The sequence below is a fragment of the Sturnus vulgaris genome, chromosome 7 (genome assembly GCF_052056855.1).
Source record: "Sturnus vulgaris isolate bStuVul1 chromosome 7, bStuVul1.hap1, whole genome shotgun sequence".
Lineage (NCBI taxonomy): Eukaryota > Metazoa > Chordata > Aves > Passeriformes > Sturnidae > Sturnus > Sturnus vulgaris.
This window is the reverse complement of record NC_142249.1, coordinates 1,612,885-1,635,076: the sequence shown is the minus strand read 5'-3', so window position 1 is coordinate 1,635,076 and position 22,192 is coordinate 1,612,885.

The window sequence follows — 22,192 nt, the reverse complement described above, 5'->3', positions numbered from 1 at the left end:
AAAATCCCCATACCCGGAATGCAGCAATTCTATGGGAATTTGGAAGGGGAAGTGGAGGATTCTAAATTTCGCACACACAAAATGCCGTTCTTCCATTCGAGTTTGGTGGAAATTTGGGAGAGGAAGAGGAGGAGTTGAAATTAGCAATGAGTGAACTGCTCTTATTCCCTGGTTTTGTTGGGAATTTGGAAGGGGAAGTGGAGGATTCTAAATTTCGCACACACATAGTGTCATGATTTCGTTACAGGTTGATTGGAATTTGGGCGAGGAACTGGAGCATTCGAAATTCCCAACACATTAAATTGGTTATTTCATGGGAATTTGCAAGGGCAACATGACGATTCAACCTTCCCAATGCCCAGAATGCCATTATTCCCTAAACATTTGGGAGGGAAATAGGCAGATTCCAAGTCCTCAGCTCCCAGAATGCTGTTATTCCATGGGAATTGGGGTATGGAACTAGATGAAACTCAATTCCCCATGCTTGGGTATGCGTTATTCCATGGGAATTTGGGAGACCGTATGGACGATTCAAAATTCCTGATAGCCGGAAGGCCGTTATTCTATGGGAATTTGGATGCGGAAATGGGGTATCCTAAATTCCTGATACTTGGAATGCCGCTATTGCATGGGAATTTGGTGGGATTTTGGGACAGCTTCTGGGGGGTTCCAAATTGCAGAAAAACCGAATGCAATGTTTCCATGGGAATTTGGGAGGGGAAGAGGATGATTCTCAGTTCCTGAAATCTGGAATGTTGTTATTCCATGGGAATGTGGTGGGAATCTGGGAGGCTGTATGGGGCATTCTCAGTTCCTCACACCTGGAATCCCATGATTCCATGGGAATTTTTTTCAGGAAGCTGGAGGATTCCCAATTCCTGACACTAGGGATGCTGTTGTTCCATCGGAATTTGAGTGGGGAACTGGAATATTTCAAATTGCAGACATCTGGAAAGTTGCTTTTCTTTGGGAATGTGGTGGGATTTGGGGTGGGTTTCTGGGGGATTGTTAATTCCCAACACGCAGAATGCCATTTTTCTATGGCGATTTGGGAGGATAACTGGAGGAGTCAAGATTCCCTGCACCAGCAATGCCATGATTCCATGGGAAATTGCGTGGAGAGCTGGCGGATAATAGATTCCTGATATCTGGAATTCTGTTATTCCTTGTGAATTTCCTGGGTATTTGGGAGGCTGTATGGGAGATTCTAAAGTGCCAACAGCCAGAATGCCATGATTCCATGGGAAATTCGAAGGGGAAGTGGAGGATGCTCAATTCCTGACACCTGGAATTCTGTTATTCCATGGCTGTTATGGTGCGGATTTGAAGGATTCGAAATACGTGACACCCGGAAGTGTCTTACTCCCTAGGGATCTGGGAGGGAAATGGGCAAATTGTCAATTCTCAATACCCAGAATGTCGTTATTCCATGGGCTTTTTGGAAGGGAACTCGAGGATTCCAATATCCCCATGCCTGCAAGGCTGTTATTCTATTGGAATTTGGGAGTGGAACCGGAGGATTCCAAATTCCCAATGCCCAGAGTGCTGTAATTGCATGGTTTTGCTGGGAATTGGATAGTGCAAATGGCGGATACCATATTCCCAACACCATGAATGCTGTTTTTCCGAGGTTGTCGTGGGAATTTAAGTGGGCATATGGATGTTTTGAAAATCCCCATACCCGGAATGCAGCAATTCTATGGGAATTTGGAAGGGGAAGTGGAGGATTCTAAATTTGGCACACACAAAATGCCGTTCTTCCATTCGAGTTTGGTGGAAATTTGGGAGAGGAAGAGGAGGAGTTGAAATTAGCAATGAGTGAACTGCTCTTATTCCCTGGTTTTGTTGGGAATTTGGAAGGGGAAGTGGAGGATTCTAAATTTCGCACACACATAGTGTCATGATTTCGTTACAGGTTGATTGGAATTTGGGCGAGGAACTGGAGCATTCGAAATTCCCAACACATTAAATTGGTTATTTCATGGGAATTTGCAAGGGCAACATGACGATTCAACCTTCCCAATGCCCAGAATGCCATTATTCCCTAAACATTTGGGAGGGAAATAGGCAGATTCCAAGTCCTCCGCTCCCAGAATGCTGTTATTCCATGGGAATTGGGGTATGGAACTAGATGAAACTCAATTCCCCATGCTTGGGTATGCGTTATTCCATGGGAATATGGGAGACCGTATGGACGATTCAAAATTCCTGATAGCCGGAAGGCCGTTATTCTATGGGAATTTGGATGCGGAAATGGGGTATCCTAAATTCCTGATACTTGGAATGCCGCTATTGCATGGGAATTTGGTGGGATTTTGGGACAGCTTCTGGGGGGTTCCAAATTGCGGAAAAACCGAATGCAATGTTTCCATGGGAATTTGGGAGGGGAAGAGGATGATTCTCAGTTCGTGAAATCTGGAATGTTGTTATTCCATGGGAATGTGGTGGGAATCTGGGAGGCTGTATGGGGCATTCTCAATTCCTCACACCTGGAATCCCATGATTCCATGGGAATTTTTTTCAGGAAGCTGGAGGATTCCCAATTCCTGACACTAGGGATGCTGTTGTTCCATCGGAATTTGAGTGGGGAACTGGAATATTTCAAATTGCAGACATCTGGAAAGTTGCTTTTCTTTGGGAATGTGGTGGGATTTGGGGTGGGTTTCTGGGGGATTGTTAATTCCCAACACGCAGAATGCCATTTTTCTATGGCGATTTGGGAGGATAACTGCAGGAGTCAAGATTCCCTGCACCAGCAATGCCATGATTCCATGGGAAATTGCGTGGAGAGCTGGCGGATAATAGATTCCTGATATCTGGAATTCTGTTATTCCTTGTGAATTTCCTGGGTATTTGGGAGGCTGTATGGGAGATTCTAAAGTGCCAACAGCCAGAATGCCATGATTCCATGGGAAATTCGAAGGGGAAGTGGAGGATGCTCAATTCCTGACACCTGGAATTCTGTTATTCCATGGCTGTTATGGTGCGGATTTGAAGGATTCGAAATACGTGACACCCGGAAGTGTCTTACTCCCTAGGGATCTGGGAGGGAAATGGGCAAATTGTCAATTCTCAATACCCAGAATGTCGTTATTCCATGGGCTTTTTGGAAGGGAACTCGAGGATTCCAATATCCCCATGCCTGCAAGGCTGTTATTCTATTGGAATTTGGGAGTGGAACCGGAGGATTCCAAATTCCCAATGCCCAGAGTGCTGTAATTGCATGGTTTTGCTGGGAATTGGATAGTGCAAATGGCGGATACCATATTCCCAACACCATGAATGCTGTTTTTCCTAGGTTGTCGTGGGAATTTAAGTGGGCATATGGATGTTTTGAAAATCCCCATACCCGGAATGCAGCTATTCTATGGGAATTTGGAAGGGGAAGTGGAGGATTCTAAATTTGGCACACACAAAATGCCGTTCTTCCATTCGAGTTTGGTGGAAATTTGGGAGAGGAAGAGGAGGAGTTGAAATTAGCAATGAGTGAACTGCTCTTATTCCCTGGTTTTGTTGGGAATTTGGAAGGGGAAGTGGAGGATTCTAAATTTCGCACACACATAGTGTCATGATTTCGTTACAGGTTGATTGGAATTTGGGCGAGGAACTGGAGCATTCGAAATTCCCAACACATTAAATTGGTTATTTCATGGGAATTTGCAAGGGCAACATGACGATTCAACCTTCCCAATGCCCAGAATGCCATTATTCCCTAAACATTTGGGAGGGAAATAGGCAGATTCCAAGTCCTCAGCTCCCAGAATGCTGTTATTCCATGGGAATTGGGGTATGGAACTAGATGAAACTCAATTCCCCATGCTTGGGTATGCGTTATTCCATGGGAATTTGGGAGACCGTATGGACGATTCAAAATTCCTGATAGCCGGAAGGCCGTTATTCTATGGGAATTTGGATGCGGAAATGGGGTATCCTAAATTCCTGATACTTGGAATGCCGCTATTGCATGGGAATTTGGTGGGATTTTGGGACAGCTTCTGGGGGGTTCCAAATTGCAGAAAAACCGAATGCAATGTTTCCATGGGAATTTGGGAGGGGAAGAGGATGATTCTCAGTTCGTGAAATCTGGAATGTTGTTATTCCATGGGAATGTGGTGGGAATCTGGGAGGCTGTATGGGGCATTCTCAATTCCTCACACCTGGAATCCCATGATTCCATGGGAATTTTTTTCAGGAAGCTGGAGGATTCCCAATTCCTGACACTAGGGATGCTGTTGTTCCATCGGAATTTGAGTGGGGAACTGGAATATTTCAAATTGCAGACATCTGGAAAGTTGCTTTTCTTTGGGAATGTGGTGGGATTTGGGGTGGGTTTCTGGGGGATTGTTAATTCCCAACACGCAGAATGCCATTTTTCTATGGCGATTTGGGAGGATAACTGGAGGAGTCAAGATTCCCTGCACCAGCAATGCCATGATTCCATGGGAAATTGCGTGGAGAGCTGGCGGATAATAGATTCCTGATATCTGGAATTCTGTTATTCCTTGTGAATTTCCTGGGTATTTGGGAGGCTGTATGGGAGATTCTAAAGTGCCAACAGCCAGAATGCCATGATTCCATGGGAAATTCGAAGGGGAAGTGGAGGATGCTCAATTCCTGACAGCTGGAATTCTGTTATTCCATGGCTGTTATGGTGCGGATTTGAAGGATTCGAAATACGTGACACCCGGAAGTGTCTTACTCCCTAGGGATCTGGGAGGGAAATGGGCAAATTGTCAATTCTCAATACCCAGAATGTCGTTATTCCATGGGCTTTTTGGAAGGGAACTCGAGGATTCCAATATCCCCATGCCTGCAAGGCTGTTATTCTATTGGAATTTGGGAGTGGAACCGGAGGATTCCAAATTCCCAATGCCCAGAGTGCTGTAATTGCATGGTTTTGCTGGGAATTGGATAGTGCAAATGGCGGATACCATATTCCCAACACCATGAATGCTGTTTTTCCGAGGTTGTCGTGGGAATTTAAGTGGGCATATGGATGTTTTGAAAATCCCCATACCCGGAATGCAGCAATTCTATGGGAATTTGGAAGGGGAAGTGGAGGATTCTAAATTTGGCACACACAAAATGCCGTTCTTCCATTCGAGTTTGGTGGAAATTTGGGAGAGGAAGAGGAGGAGTTGAAATTAGCAATGAGTGAACTGCTCTTATTCCCTGGTTTTGTTGGGAATTTGGAAGGGGAAGTGGAGGATTCTAAATTTCGCACACACATAGTGTCATGATTTCGTTACAGGTTGATTGGAATTTGGGCGAGGAACTGGAGCATTCGAAATTCCCAACACATTAAATTGGTTATTTCATGGGAATTTGCAAGGGCAACATGACGATTCAACCTTCCCAATGCCCAGAATGCCATTATTCCCTAAACATTTGGGAGGGAAATAGGCAGCTTCCAAGTCCTCCGCTCCCAGAATGCTGTTATTCCATGGGAATTGGGGTATGGAACTAGATGAAACTCAATTCCCCATGCTTGGGTATGCGTTATTCCATGGGAATATGGGAGACCGTATGGACGATTCAAAATTCCTGATAGCCGGAAGGCCGTTATTCTATGGGAATTTGGATGCGGAAATGGGGTATCCTAAATTCCTGATACTTGGAATGCCGCTATTGCATGGGAATTTGGTGGGATTTTGGGACAGCTTCTGGGGGGTTCCAAATTGCAGAAAAACCGAATGCAATGTTTCCATGGGAATTTGGGAGGGGAAGAGGATGATTCTCAGTTCGTGAAATCTGGAATGTTGTTATTCCATGGGAATGTGGTGGGAATCTGGGAGGCTGTATGGGGCATTCTCAATTCCTCACACCTGGAATCCCATGATTCCATGGGAATTTTTTTCAGGAAGCTGGAGGATTCCCAATTCCTGACACTAGGGATGCTGTTGTTCCATCGGAATTTGAGTGGGGAACTGGAATATTTCAAATTGCAGACATCTGGAAAGTTGCTTTTCTTTGGGAATGTGGTGGGATTTGGGGTGGGTTTCTGGGGGATTGTTAATTCCCAACACGCAGAATGCCATTTTTCTATGGCGATTTGGGAGGATAACTGGAGGAGTCAAGATTCCCTGCACCAGCAATGCCATGATTCCATGGGAAATTGCGTGGAGAGCTGGCGGATAATACATTCCTGATATCTGGAATTCTGTTATTCCTTGTGAATTTCCTGGGTATTTGGGAGGCTGTATGGGAGATTCTAAAGTGCCAACAGCCAGAATGCCATGATTCCATGGGAAATTCGAAGGGGAAGTGGAGGATGCTCAATTCCTGACACCTGGAATTCTGTTATTCCATGGCTGTTATGGTGCGGATTTGAAGGATTCGAAATACGTGACACCCGGAAGTGTCTTACTCCCTAGGGATCTGGGAGGGAAATGGGCAAATTGTCAATTCTCAATACCCAGAATGTCGTTATTCCATGGGCTTTTTGGAAGGGAACTCGAGGATTCCAATATCCCCATGCCTGCAAGGCTGTTATTCTATTGGAATTTGGGAGTGGAACCGGAGGATTCCAAATTCCCAATGCCCAGAGTGCTGTAATTGCATGGTTTTGCTGGGAATTGGATAGTGCAAATGGCGGATACCATATTCCCAACACCATGAATGCTGTTTTTCCTAGGTTGTCGTGGGAATTTAAGTGGGCATATGGATGTTTTGAAAATCCCCATACCCGGAATGCAGCTATTCTATGGGAATTTGGAAGGGGAAGTGGAGGATTCTAAATTTGGCACACACAAAATGCCGTTCTTCCATTCGAGTTTGGTGGAAATTTGGGAGAGGAAGAGGAGGAGTTGAAATTAGCAATGAGTGAACTGCTCTTATTCCCTGGTTTTGTTGGGAATTTGGAAGGGGAAGTGGAGGATTCTAAATTTCGCACACACATAGTGTCATGATTTCGTTACAGGTTGATTGGAATTTGGGCGAGGAACTGGAGCATTCGAAATTCCCAACACATTAAATTGGTTATTTCATGGGAATTTGCAAGGGCAACATGACGATTCAACCTTCCCAATGCCCAGAATGCCATTATTCCCTAAACATTTGGGAGGGAAATAGGCAGATTCCAAGTCCTCCGCTCCCAGAATGCTGTTATTCCATGGGAATTGGGGTATGGAACTAGATGAAACTCAATTCCCCATGCTTGGGTATGCGTTATTCCATGGGAATATGGGAGACCGTATGGACGATTCAAAATTCCTGATAGCCGGAAGGCCGTTATTCTATGGGAATTTGGATGCGGAAATGGGGTATCCTAAATTCCTGATACTTGGAATGCCGCTATTGCATGGGAATTTGGTGGGATTTTGGGACAGCTTCTGGGGGGTTCCAAATTGCAGAAAAACCGAATGCAATGTTTCCATGGGAATTTGGGAGGGGAAGAGGATGATTCTCAGTTCCTGAAATCTGGAATGTTGTTATTCCATGGGAATGTGGTGGGAATCTGGGAGGCTGTATGGGGCATTCTCAATTCCTCACACCTGGAATCCCATGATTCCATGGGAATTTTTTTCAGGAAGCTGGAGGATTCCCAATTCCTGACACTAGGGATGCTGTTGTTCCATCGGAATTTGAGTGGGGAACTGGAATATTTCAAATTGCAGACATCTGGAAAGTTGCTTTTCTTTGGGAATGTGGTGGGATTTGGGGTGGGTTTCTGGGGGATTGTTAATTCCCAACACGCAGAATGCCATTTTTCTATGGCGATTTGGGAGGATAAGTGGAGGAGTCAAGATTCCCTGCACCAGCAATGCCATGATTCCATGGGAAATTGCGTGGAGAGCTGGCGGATAATAGATTCCTGATATCTGGAATTCTGTTATTCCTTGTGAATTTCCTGGGTATTTGGGAGGCTGTATGGGAGATTCTAAAGTGCCAACAGCCAGAATGACATGATTCCATGCGAAATTCGAAGGGGAAGTGGAGGATGCTCAATTCCTGACACCTGGAATTCTGTTATTCCATGGCTGTTATGGTGCGGATTTGAAGGATTCGAAATACGTGACACCCGGAAGTGTCTTACTCCCTAGGGATCTGGGAGGGAAATGGGCAAATTCTCAATTCTCAATACCCAGAATGTCGTTATTCCATGGGCTTTTTGGAAGGGAACTCGAGGATTCCAATATCCCCATGCCTGCAAGGCTGTTATTCTATTGGAATTTGGGAGTGGAACCGGAGGATTCCAAATTCCCAATGCCCAGAGTGCTGTAATTGCATGGTTTTGCTGGGAATTGGATAGTGCAAATGGCGGATACCATATTCCCAACACCATGAATGCTGTTTTTCCTAGGTTGTCGTGGGAATTTAAGTGGGCATATGGATGTTTTGAAAATCCCCATACCCGGAATGCAGCTATTCTATGGGAATTTGGAAGGGGAAGTGGAGGATTCTAAATTTGGCACACACAAAATGCCGTTCTTCCATTCGAGTTTGGTGGAAATTTGGGAGAGGAAGAGGAGGAGTTGAAATTAGCAATGAGTGAACTGCTCTTATTCCCTGGTTTTGTTGGGAATTTGGAAGGGGAAGTGGAGGATTCTAAATTTCGCACACACATAGTGTCATGATTTCGTTACAGGTTGATTGGAATTTGGGCGAGGAACTGGAGCATTCGAAATTCCCAACACATTAAATTGGTTATTTCATGGGAATTTGCAAGGGCAACATGACGATTCAACCTTCCCAATGCCCAGAATGCCATTATTCCCTAAACATTTGGGAGGGAAATAGGCAGATTCCAAGTCCTCAGCTCCCAGAATGCTGTTATTCCATGGGAATTGGGGTATGGAACTAGATGAAACTCAATTCCCCATGCTTGGGTATGCGTTATTCCATGGGAATTTGGGAGACCGTATGGACGATTCAAAATTCCTGATAGCCGGAAGGCCGTTATTCTATGGGAATTTGGATGCGGAAATGGGGTATCCTAAATTCCTGATACTTGGAATGCCGCTATTGCATGGGAATTTGGTGGGATTTTGGGACAGCTTCTGGGGGGTTCCAAATTGCAGAAAAACCGAATGCAATGTTTCCATGGGAATTTGGGAGGGGAAGAGGATGATTCTCAGTTCGTGAAATCTGGAATGTTGTAATTCCATGGGAATGTGGTGGGAATCTGGGAGGCTGTATGGGGCATTCTCAGTTCCTCACACCTGGAATCCCATGATTCCATGGGAATTTTTTTCAGGAAGCTGGAGGATTCCCAATTCCTGACACTAGGGATGCTGTTGTTCCATCGGAATTTGAGTGGGGAACTGGAATATTTCAAATTGCAGACATCTGGAAAGTTGCTTTTCTTTGGGAATGTGGTGGGATTTGGGGTGGGTTTCTGGGGGATTGTTAATTCCCAACACGCAGAATGCCATTTTTCTATGGCGATTTGGGAGGATAACTGGAGGAGTCAAGATTCCCTGCACCAGCAATGCCATGATTCCATGGGAAATTGCGTGGAGAGCTGGCGGATAATAGATTCCTGATATCTGGAATTCTGTTATTCCTTGTGAATTTCCTGGGTATTTGGGAGGCTGTATGGGAGATTCTAAAGTGCCAACAGCCAGAATGCCATGATTCCATGGGAAATTCGAAGGGGAAGTGGAGGATGCTCAATTCCTGACACCTGGAATTCTGTTATTCCATGGCTGTTATGGTGCGGATTTGAAGGATTCGAAATACGTGACACCCGGAAGTGTCTTACTCCCTAGGGATCTGGGAGGGAAATGGGCAAATTGTCAATTCTCAATACCCAGAATGTCGTTATTCCATGGGCTTTTTGGAAGGGAACTCGAGGATTCCAATATCCCCATGCCTGCAAGGCTGTTATTCTATTGGAATTTGGGAGTGGAACCGGAGGATTCCAAATTCCCAATGCCCAGAGTGCTGTAATTGCATGGTTTTGCTGGGAATTGGATAGTGCAAATGGCGGATACCATATTCCCAACACCATGAATGCTGTTTTTCCGAGGTTGTCGTGGGAATTTAAGTGGGCATATGGATGTTTTGAAAATCCCCATACCCGGAATGCAGCAATTCTATGGGAATTTGGAAGGGGAAGTGGAGGATTCTAAATTTGGCACACACAAAATGCCGTTCTTCCATTCGAGTTTGGTGGAAATTTGGGAGAGGAAGAGGAGGAGTTGAAATTAGCAATGAGTGAACTGCTCTTATTCCCTGGTTTTGTTGGGAATTTGGAAGGGGAAGTGGAGGATTCTAAATTTCGCACACACATAGTGTCATGATTTCGTTACAGGTTGATTGGAATTTGGGCGAGGAACTGGAGCATTCGAAATTCCCAACACATTAAATTGGTTATTTCATGGGAATTTGCAAGGGCAACATGACGATTCAACCTTCCCAATGCCCAGAATGCCATTATTCCCTAAACATTTGGGAGGGAAATAGGCAGATTCCAAGTCCTCCGCTCCCAGAATGCTGTTATTCCATGGGAATTGGGGTATGGAACTAGATGAAACTCAATTCCCCATGCTTGGGTATGCGTTATTCCATGGGAATATGGGAGACCGTATGGACGATTCAAAATTCCTGATAGCCGGAAGGCCGTTATTCTATGGGAATTTGGATGCGGAAATGGGGTATCCTAAATTCCTGATACTTGGAATGCCGCTATTGCATGGGAATTTGGTGGGATTTTGGGACAGCTTCTGGGGGGTTCCAAATTGCGGAAAAACCGAATGCAATGTTTCCATGGGAATTTGGGAGGGGAAGAGGATGATTCTCAGTTCGTGAAATCTGGAATGTTGTTATTCCATGGGAATGTGGTGGGAATCTGGGAGGCTGTATGGGGCATTCTCAATTCCTCACACCTGGAATCCCATGATTCCATGGGAATTTTTTTCAGGAAGCTGGAGGATTCCCAATTCCTGACACTAGGGATGCTGTTGTTCCATCGGAATTTGAGTGGGGAACTGGAATATTTCAAATTGCAGACATCTGGAAAGTTGCTTTTCTTTGGGAATGTGGTGGGATTTGGGGTGGGTTTCTGGGGGATTGTTAATTCCCAACACGCAGAATGCCATTTTTCTATGGCGATTTGGGAGGATAACTGCAGGAGTCAAGATTCCCTGCACCAGCAATGCCATGATTCCATGGGAAATTGCGTGGAGAGCTGGCGGATAATAGATTCCTGATATCTGGAATTCTGTTATTCCTTGTGAATTTCCTGGGTATTTGGGAGGCTGTATGGGAGATTCTAAAGTGCCAACAGCCAGAATGCCATGATTCCATGGGAAATTCGAAGGGGAAGTGGAGGATGCTCAATTCCTGACACCTGGAATTCTGTTATTCCATGGCTGTTATGGTGCGGATTTGAAGGATTCGAAATACGTGACACCCGGAAGTGTCTTACTCCCTAGGGATCTGGGAGGGAAATGGGCAAATTGTCAATTCTCAATACCCAGAATGTCGTTATTCCATGGGCTTTTTGGAAGGGAACTCGAGGATTCCAATATCCCCATGCCTGCAAGGCTGTTATTCTATTGGAATTTGGGAGTGGAACCGGAGGATTCCAAATTCCCAATGCCCAGAGTGCTGTAATTGCATGGTTTTGCTGGGAATTGGATAGTGCAAATGGCGGATACCATATTCCCAACACCATGAATGCTGTTTTTCCGAGGTTGTCGTGGGAATTTAAGTGGGCATATGGATGTTTTGAAAATCCCCATACCCGGAATGCAGCAATTCTATGGGAATTTGGAAGGGGAAGTGGAGGATTCTAAATTTGGCACACACAAAATGCCGTTCTTCCATTCGAGTTTGGTGGAAATTTGGGAGAGGAAGAGGAGGAGTTGAAATTAGCAATGAGTGAACTGCTCTTATTCCCTGGTTTTGTTGGGAATTTGGAAGGGGAAGTGGAGGATTCTAAATTTCGCACACACATAGTGTCATGATTTCGTTACAGGTTGATTGGAATTTGGGCGAGGAACTGGAGCATTCGAAATTCCCAACACATTAAATTGGTTATTTCATGGGAATTTGCAAGGGCAACATGACGATTCAACCTTCCCAATGCCCAGAATGCCATTATTCCCTAAACATTTGGGAGGGAAATAGGCAGCTTCCAAGTCCTCCGCTCCCAGAATGCTGTTATTCCATGGGAATTGGGGTATGGAACTAGATGAAACTCAATTCCCCATGCTTGGGTATGCGTTATTCCATGGGAATATGGGAGACCGTATGGACGATTCAAAATTCCTGATAGCCGGAAGGCCGTTATTCTATGGGAATTTGGATGCGGAAATGGGGTATCCTAAATTCCTGATACTTGGAATGCCGCTATTGCATGGGAATTTGGTGGGATTTTGGGACAGCTTCTGGGGGGTTCCAAATTGCAGAAAAACCGAATGCAATGTTTCCATGGGAATTTGGGAGGGGAAGAGGATGATTCTCAGTTCGTGAAATCTGGAATGTTGTTATTCCATGGGAATGTGGTGGGAATCTGGGAGGCTGTATGGGGCATTCTCAATTCCTCACACCTGGAATCCCATGATTCCATGGGAATTTTTTTCAGGAAGCTGGAGGATTCCCAATTCCTGACACTAGGGATGCTGTTGTTCCATCGGAATTTGAGTGGGGAACTGGAATATTTCAAATTGCAGACATCTGGAAAGTTGCTTTTCTTTGGGAATGTGGTGGGATTTGGGGTGGGTTTCTGGGGGATTGTTAATTCCCAACACGCAGAATGCCATTTTTCTATGGCGATTTGGGAGGATAACTGGAGGAGTCAAGATTCCCTGCACCAGCAATGCCATGATTCCATGGGAAATTGCGTGGAGAGCTGGCGGATAATAGATTCCTGATATCTGGAATTCTGTTATTCCTTGTGAATTTCCTGGGTATTTGGGAGGCTGTATGGGAGATTCTAAAGTGCCAACAGCCAGAATGCCATGATTCCATGGGAAATTCGAAGGGGAAGTGGAGGATGCTCAATTCCTGACACCTGGAATTCTGTTATTCCATGGCTGTTATGGTGCGGATTTGAAGGATTCGAAATACGTGACACCCGGAAGTGTCTTACTCCCTAGGGATCTGGGAGGGAAATGGGCAAATTCTCAATTCTCAATACCCAGAATGTCGTTATTCCATGGGCTTTTTGGAAGGGAACTCGAGGATTCCAATATCCCCATGCCTGCAAGGCTGTTATTCTATTGGAATTTGGGAGTGGAACCGGAGGATTCCAAATTCCCAATGCCCAGAGTGCTGTAATTGCATGGTTTTGCTGGGAATTGGATAGTGCAAATGGCGGATACCATATTCCCAACACCATGAATGCTGTTTTTCCGAGGTTGTCGTGGGAATTTAAGTGGGCATATGGATGTTTTGAAAATCCCCATACCCGGAATGCAGCAATTCTATGGGAATTTGGAAGGGGAAGTGGAGGATTCTAAATTTGGCACACACAAAATGCCGTTCTTCCATTCGAGTTTGGTGGAAATTTGGGAGAGGAAGAGGAGGAGTTGAAATTAGCAATGAGTGAACTGCTCTTATTCCCTGGTTTTGTTGGGAATTTGGAAGGGGAAGTGGAGGATTCTAAATTTCGCACACACATAGTGTCATGATTTCGTTACAGGTTGATTGGAATTTGGGCGAGGAACTGGAGCATTCGAAATTCCCAACACATTAAATTGGTTATTTCATGGGAATTTGCAAGGGCAACATGACGATTCAACCTTCCCAATGCCCAGAATGCCATTATTCCCTAAACATTTGGGAGGGAAATAGGCAGATTCCAAGTCCTCCGCTCCCAGAATGCTGTTATTCCATGGGAATTGGGGTATGGAACTAGATGAAACTCAATTCCCCATGCTTGGGTATGCGTTATTCCATGGGAATATGGGAGACCGTATGGACGATTCAAAATTCCTGATAGCCGGAAGGCCGTTATTCTATGGGAATTTGGATGCGGAAATGGGGTATCCTAAATTCCTGATACTTGGAATGCCGCTATTGCATGGGAATTTGGTGGGATTTTGGGACAGCTTCTGGGGGGTTCCAAATTGCGGAAAAACCGAATGCAATGTTTCCATGGGAATTTGGGAGGGGAAGAGGATGATTCTCAGTTCGTGAAATCTGGAATGTTGTTATTCCATGGGAATGTGGTGGGAATCTGGGAGGCTGTATGGGGCATTCTCAATTCCTCACACCTGGAATCCCATGATTCCATGGGAATTTTTTTCAGGAAGCTGGAGGATTCCCAATTCCTGACACTAGGGATGCTGTTGTTCCATCGGAATTTGAGTGGGGAACTGGAATATTTCAAATTGCAGACATCTGGAAAGTTGCTTTTCTTTGGGAATGTGGTGGGATTTGGGGTGGGTTTCTGGGGGATTGTTAATTCCCAACACGCAGAATGCCATTTTTCTATGGCGATTTGGGAGGATAACTGCAGGAGTCAAGATTCCCTGCACCAGCAATGCCATGATTCCATGGGAAATTGCGTGGAGAGCTGGCGGATAATAGATTCCTGATATCTGGAATTCTGTTATTCCTTGTGAATTTCCTGGGTATTTGGGAGGCTGTATGGGAGATTCTAAAGTGCCAACAGCCAGAATGCCATGATTCCATGGGAAATTCGAAGGGGAAGTGGAGGATGCTCAATTCCTGACACCTGGAATTCTGTTATTCCATGGCTGTTATGGTGCGGATTTGAAGGATTCGAAATACGTGACACCCGGAAGTGTCTTACTCCCTAGGGATCTGGGAGGGAAATGGGCAAATTGTCAATTCTCAATACCCAGAATGTCGTTATTCCATGGGCTTTTTGGAAGGGAACTCGAGGATTCCAATATCCCCATGCCTGCAAGGCTGTTATTCTATTGGAATTTGGGAGTGGAACCGGAGGATTCCAAATTCCCAATGCCCAGAGTGCTGTAATTGCATGGTTTTGCTGGGAATTGGATAGTGCAAATGGCGGATACCATATTCCCAACACCATGAATGCTGTTTTTCCGAGGTTGTCGTGGGAATTTAAGTGGGCATATGGATGTTTTGAAAATCCCCATACCCGGAATGCAGCAATTCTATGGGAATTTGGAAGGGGAAGTGGAGGATTCTAAATTTGGCACACACAAAATGCCGTTCTTCCATTCGAGTTTGGTGGAAATTTGGGAGAGGAAGAGGAGGAGTTGAAATTAGCAATGAGTGAACTGCTCTTATTCCCTGGTTTTGTTGGGAATTTGGAAGGGGAAGTGGAGGATTCTAAATTTCGCACACACATAGTGTCATGATTTCGTTACAGGTTGATTGGAATTTGGGCGAGGAACTGGAGCATTCGAAATTCCCAACACATTAAATTGGTTATTTCATGGGAATTTGCAAGGGCAACATGACGATTCAACCTTCCCAATGCCCAGAATGCCATTATTCCCTAAACATTTGGGAGGGAAATAGGCAGCTTCCAAGTCCTCCGCTCCCAGAATGCTGTTATTCCATGGGAATTGGGGTATGGAACTAGATGAAACTCAATTCCCCATGCTTGGGTATGCGTTATTCCATGGGAATATGGGAGACCGTATGGACGATTCAAAATTCCTGATAGCCGGAAGGCCGTTATTCTATGGGAATTTGGATGCGGAAATGGGGTATCCTAAATTCCTGATACTTGGAATGCCGCTATTGCATGGGAATTTGGTGGGATTTTGGGACAGCTTCTGGGGGGTTCCAAATTGCAGAAAAACCGAATGCAATGTTTCCATGGGAATTTGGGAGGGGAAGAGGATGATTCTCAGTTCGTGAAATCTGGAATGTTGTTATTCCATGGGAATGTGGTGGGAATCTGGGAGGCTGTATGGGGCATTCTCAATTCCTCACACCTGGAATCCCATGATTCCATGGGAATTTTTTTCAGGAAGCTGGAGGATTCCCAATTCCTGACACTAGGGATGCTGTTGTTCCATCGGAATTTGAGTGGGGAACTGGAATATTTCAAATTGCAGACATCTGGAAAGTTGCTTTTCTTTGGGAATGTGGTGGGATTTGGGGTGGGTTTCTGGGGGATTGTTAATTCCCAACACGCAGAATGCCATTTTTCTATGGCGATTTGGGAGGATAACTGGAGGAGTCAAGATTCCCTGCACCAGCAATGCCATGATTCCATGGGAAATTGCGTGGAGAGCTGGCGGATAATACATTCCTGATATCTGGAATTCTGTTATTCCTTGTGAATTTCCTGGGTATTTGGGAGGCTGTATGGGAGATTCTAAAGTGCCAACAGCCAGAATGACATGATTCCATGCGAAATTCGAAGGGGAAGTGGAGGATGCTCAATTCCTGACACCTGGAATTCTGTTATTCCATGGCTGTTATGGTGCGGATTTGAAGGATTCGAAATACGTGACACCCGGAAGTGTCTTACTCCCTAGGGATCTGGGAGGGAAATGGGCAAATTCTCAATTCTCAATACCCAGAATGTCGTTATTCCATGGGCTTTTTGGAAGGGAACTCGAGGATTCCAATATCCCCATGCCTGCAAGGCTGTTATTCTATTGGAATTTGGGAGTGGAACCGGAGGATTCCAAATTCCCAATGCCCAGAGTGCTGTAATTGCATGGTTTTGCTGGGAATTGGATAGTGCAAATGGCGGATACCATATTCCCAACACCATGAATGCTGTTTTTCCGAGGTTGTCGTGGGAATTTAAGTGGGCATATGGATGTTTTGAAAATCCCCATACCCGGAATGCAGCTATTCTATGGGAATTTGGAAGGGGAAGTGGAGGATTCTAAATTTGGCACACACAAAATGCCGTTCTTCCATTCGAGTTTGGTGGAAATTTGGGAGAGGAAGAGGAGGAGTTGAAATTAGCAATGAGTGAACTGCTCTTATTCCCTGGTTTTGTTGGGAATTTGGAAGGGGAAGTGGAGGATTCTAAATTTCGCACACACATAGTGTCATGATTTCGTTACAGGTTGATTGGAATTTGGGCGAGGAACTGGAGCATTCGAAATTCCCAACACATTAAATTGGTTATTTCATGGGAATTTGCAAGGGCAACATGACGATTCAACCTTCCCAATGCCCAGAATGCCATTATTCCCTAAACATTTGGGAGGGAAATAGGCAGATTCCAAGTCCTCAGCTCCCAGAATGCTGTTATTCCATGGGAATTGGGGTATGGAACTAGATGAAACTCAATTCCCCATGCTTGGGTATGCGTTATTCCATGGGAATATGGGAGACCGTATGGACGATTCGAAATTCCTGATAGCCGGAAGGCCGTTATTCTATGGGAATTTGGATGCGGAAATGGGGTATCCTAAATTCCTGATACTTGGAATGCCGCTATTGCATGGGAATTTGGTGGGATTTTTGGACAGCTTCTGGGGGGTTCCAAATTGCGGAAAAACCGAATGCAATGTTTCCATGGGAATTTGGGAGGGGAAGAGGATGATTCTCAGTTCGTGAAATCTGGAATGTTGTTATTCCATGGGAATGTGGTGGGAATCTGGGAGGCTGTACGGGGCATTCTCAATTGCTCACACCTGGAATCCCATGATTCCATGGGAATTTTTTTCAGGGAGCTGGAGCATTCCCAATTCCTGACACTTGGGATGCTGTTGTTCCATCGGAATTTGAGTGGGGAACTGGAATATTTCAAATTGCAGACATCTGGAAAGTTGCTTTTCTTTGGGAATGTGGTGGGATTTGGGGTGGATTTCTGGGGGATTGTTAATTCCCAACAGGCAGAATGCCATTTTTCTATGGCGATTTGGGAGGATAACTGCAGGAGTCAAGATTCCCTGCACCAGCAATGCCATGATTCCATGGGAAATTGCGTGGAGAGCTGGCGGATAATACATTCCTGATATCTGGAATTCTGTTATTCCTTGTGAATTTCCTGGGTATTTGGGAGGCTGTATGGGAGATTCTAAAGTGCCAACAGCCAGAATGCCATGAATCCATGGGAAATTCGAAGGGGAAGTGGAGGATGCTCAATTCCTGACACCTGGAATTCTGTTATTCCATGGCTGTTATGGTGCGGATTTGAAGGATTCGAAATACGTGACACCCGGAAGTGTCTTACTCCCTAGGGATCTGGGAGGGAAATGGGCAAATTCTCAATTCTCAATACCCAGAATGTCGTTATTCCATGGGCTTTTTGGAAGGGAACTCGAGGATTCCAATATCCCCATGCCTGCAAGGCTGTTATTCTATTGGAATTTGGGAGTGGAACCGGAGGATTCCAAATTCCCAATGCCCAGAGTGCTGTAATTGCATGGTTTTGCTGGGAATTGGATAGTGCAAATGGCGGATACCATATTCCCAACACCATGAATGCTGTTTTTCCTAGGTTGTCGTGGGAATTTAAGTGGGCATATGGATGTTTTGAAAATCCCCATACCCGGAATGCAGCTATTCTATGGGAATTTGGAAGGGGAAGTGGAGGATTCTAAATTTGGCACACACAAAATGCCGTTCTTCCATTCGAGTTTGGTGGAAATTTGGGAGAGGAAGAGGAGGAGTTGAAATTAGCAATGAGTGAACTGCTCTTATTCCCTGGTTTTGTTGGGAATTTGGAAGGGGAAGTGGAGGATTCTAAATTTCGCACACACATAGTGTCATGATTTCGTTACAGGTTGATTGGAATTTGGGCGAGGAACTGGAGCATTCGAAATTCCCAACACATTAAATTGGTTATTTCATGGGAATTTGCAAGGGCAACATGACGATTCAACCTTCCCAATGCCCAGAATGCCATTATTCCCTAAACATTTGGGAGGGAAATAGGCAGATTCCAAGTCCTCAGCTCCCAGAATGCTGTTATTCCATGGGAATTGGGGTATGGAACTAGATGAAACTCAATTCCCCATGCTTGGGTATGCGTTATTCCATGGGAATTTGGGAGACCGTATGGACGATTCAAAATTCCTGATAGCCGGAAGGCCGTTATTCTATGGGAATTTGGATGCGGAAATGGGGTATCCTAAATTCCTGATACTTGGAATGCCGCTATTGCATGGGAATTTGGTGGGATTTTGGGACAGCTTCTGGGGGGTTCCAAATTGCAGAAAAACCGAATGCAATGTTTCCATGGGAATTTGGGAGGGGAAGAGGATGATTCTCAGTTCGTGAAATCTGGAATGTTGTTATTCCATGGGAATGTGGTGGGAATCTGGGAGGCTGTATGGGGCATTCTCAATTCCTCACACCTGGAATCCCATGATTCCATGGGAATTTTTTTCAGGAAGCTGGAGGATTCCCAATTCCTGACACTAGGGATGCTGTTGTTCCATCGGAATTTGAGTGGGGAACTGGAATATTTCAAATTGCAGACATCTGGAAAGTTGCTTTTCTTTGGGAATGTGGTGGGATTTGGGGTGGGTTTCTGGGGGATTGTTAATTCCCAACACGCAGAATGCCATTTTTCTATGGCGATTTGGGAGGATAACTGGAGGAGTCAAGATTCCCTGCACCAGCAATGCCATGATTCCATGGGAAATTGCGTGGAGAGCTGGCGGATAATAGATTCCTGATATCTGGAATTCTGTTATTCCTTGTGAATTTCCTGGGTATTTGGGAGGCTGTATGGGAGATTCTAAAGTGCCAACAGCCAGAATGCCATGATTCCATGGGAAATTCGAAGGGGAAGTGGAGGATGCTCAATTCCTGACAGCTGGAATTCTGTTATTCCATGGCTGTTATGGTGCGGATTTGAAGGATTCGAAATACGTGACACCCGGAAGTGTCTTACTCCCTAGGGATCTGGGAGGGAAATGGGCAAATTGTCAATTCTCAATACCCAGAATGTCGTTATTCCATGGGCTTTTTGGAAGGGAACTCGAGGATTCCAATATCCCCATGCCTGCAAGGCTGTTATTCTATTGGAATTTGGGAGTGGAACCGGAGGATTCCAAATTCCCAATGCCCAGAGTGCTGTAATTGCATGGTTTTGCTGGGAATTGGATAGTGCAAATGGCGGATACCATATTCCCAACACCATGAATGCTGTTTTTCCGAGGTTGTCGTGGGAATTTAAGTGGGCATATGGATGTTTTGAAAATCCCCATACCCGGAATGCAGCAATTCTATGGGAATTTGGAAGGGGAAGTGGAGGATTCTAAATTTGGCACACACAAAATGCCGTTCTTCCATTCGAGTTTGGTGGAAATTTGGGAGAGGAAGAGGAGGAGTTGAAATTAGCAATGAGTGAACTGCTCTTATTCCCTGGTTTTGTTGGGAATTTGGAAGGGGAAGTGGAGGATTCTAAATTTCGCACACACATAGTGTCATGATTTCGTTACAGGTTGATTGGAATTTGGGCGAGGAACTGGAGCATTCGAAATTCCCAACACATTAAATTGGTTATTTCATGGGAATTTGCAAGGGCAACATGACGATTCAACCTTCCCAATGCCCAGAATGCCATTATTCCCTAAACATTTGGGAGGGAAATAGGCAGCTTCCAAGTCCTCCGCTCCCAGAATGCTGTTATTCCATGGGAATTGGGGTATGGAACTAGATGAAACTCAATTCCCCATGCTTGGGTATGCGTTATTCCATGGGAATATGGGAGACCGTATGGACGATTCAAAATTCCTGATAGCCGGAAGGCCGTTATTCTATGGGAATTTGGATGCGGAAATGGGGTATCCTAAATTCCTGATACTTGGAATGCCGCTATTGCATGGGAATTTGGTGGGATTTTGGGACAGCTTCTGGGGGGTTCCAAATTGCAGAAAAACCGAATGCAATGTTTCCATGGGAATTTGGGAGGGGAAGAGGATGATTCTCAGTTCGTGAAATCTGGAATGTTGTTATTCCATGGGAATGTGGTGGGAATCTGGGAGGCTGTATGGGGCATTCTCAATTCCTCACACCTGGAATCCCATGATTCCATGGGAATTTTTTTCAGGAAGCTGGAGGATTCCCAATTCCTGACACTAGGGATGCTGTTGTTCCATCGGAATTTGAGTGGGGAACTGGAATATTTCAAATTGCAGACATCTGGAAAGTTGCTTTTCTTTGGGAATGTGGTGGGATTTGGGGTGGGTTTCTGGGGGATTGTTAATTCCCAACACGCAGAATGCCATTTTTCTATGGCGATTTGGGAGGATAACTGGAGGAGTCAAGATTCCCTGCACCAGCAATGCCATGATTCCATGGGAAATTGCGTGGAGAGCTGGCGGATAATAGATTCCTGATATCTGGAATTCTGTTATTCCTTGTGAATTTCCTGGGTATTTGGGAGGCTGTATGGGAGATTCTAAAGTGCCAACAGCCAGAATGCCATGATTCCATGGGAAATTCGAAGGGGAAGTGGAGGATGCTCAATTCCTGACACCTGGAATTCTGTTATTCCATGGCTGTTATGGTGCGGATTTGAAGGATTCGAAATACGTGACACCCGGAAGTGTCTTACTCCCTAGGGATCTGGGAGGGAAATGGGCAAATTGTCAATTCTCAATACCCAGAATGTCGTTATTCCATGGGCTTTTTGGAAGGGAACTCGAGGATTCCAATATCCCCATGCCTGCAAGGCTGTTATTCTATTGGAATTTGGGAGTGGAACCGGAGGATTCCAAATTCCCAATGCCCAGAGTGCTGTAATTGCATGGTTTTGCTGGGAATTGGATAGTGCAAATGGCGGATACCATATTCCCAACACCATGAATGCTGTTTTTCCTAGGTTGTCGTGGGAATTTAAGTGGGCATATGGATGTTTTGAAAATCCCCATACCCGGAATGCAGCTATTCTATGGGAATTTGGAAGGGGAAGTGGAGGATTCTAAATTTGGCACACACAAAATGCCGTTCTTCCATTCGAGTTTGGTGGAAATTTGGGAGAGGAAGAGGAGGAGTTGAAATTAGCAATGAGTGAACTGCTCTTATTCCCTGGTTTTGTTGGGAATTTGGAAGGGGAAGTGGAGGATTCTAAATTTCGCACACACATAGTGTCATGATTTCGTTACAGGTTGATTGGAATTTGGGCGAGGAACTGGAGCATTCGAAATTCCCAACACATTAAATTGGTTATTTCATGGGAATTTGCAAGGGCAACATGACGATTCAACCTTCCCAATGCCCAGAATGCCATTATTCCCTAAACATTTGGGAGGGAAATAGGCAGATTCCAAGTCCTCCGCTCCCAGAATGCTGTTATTCCATGGGAATTGGGGTATGGAACTAGATGAAACTCAATTCCCCATGCTTGGGTATGCGTTATTCCATGGGA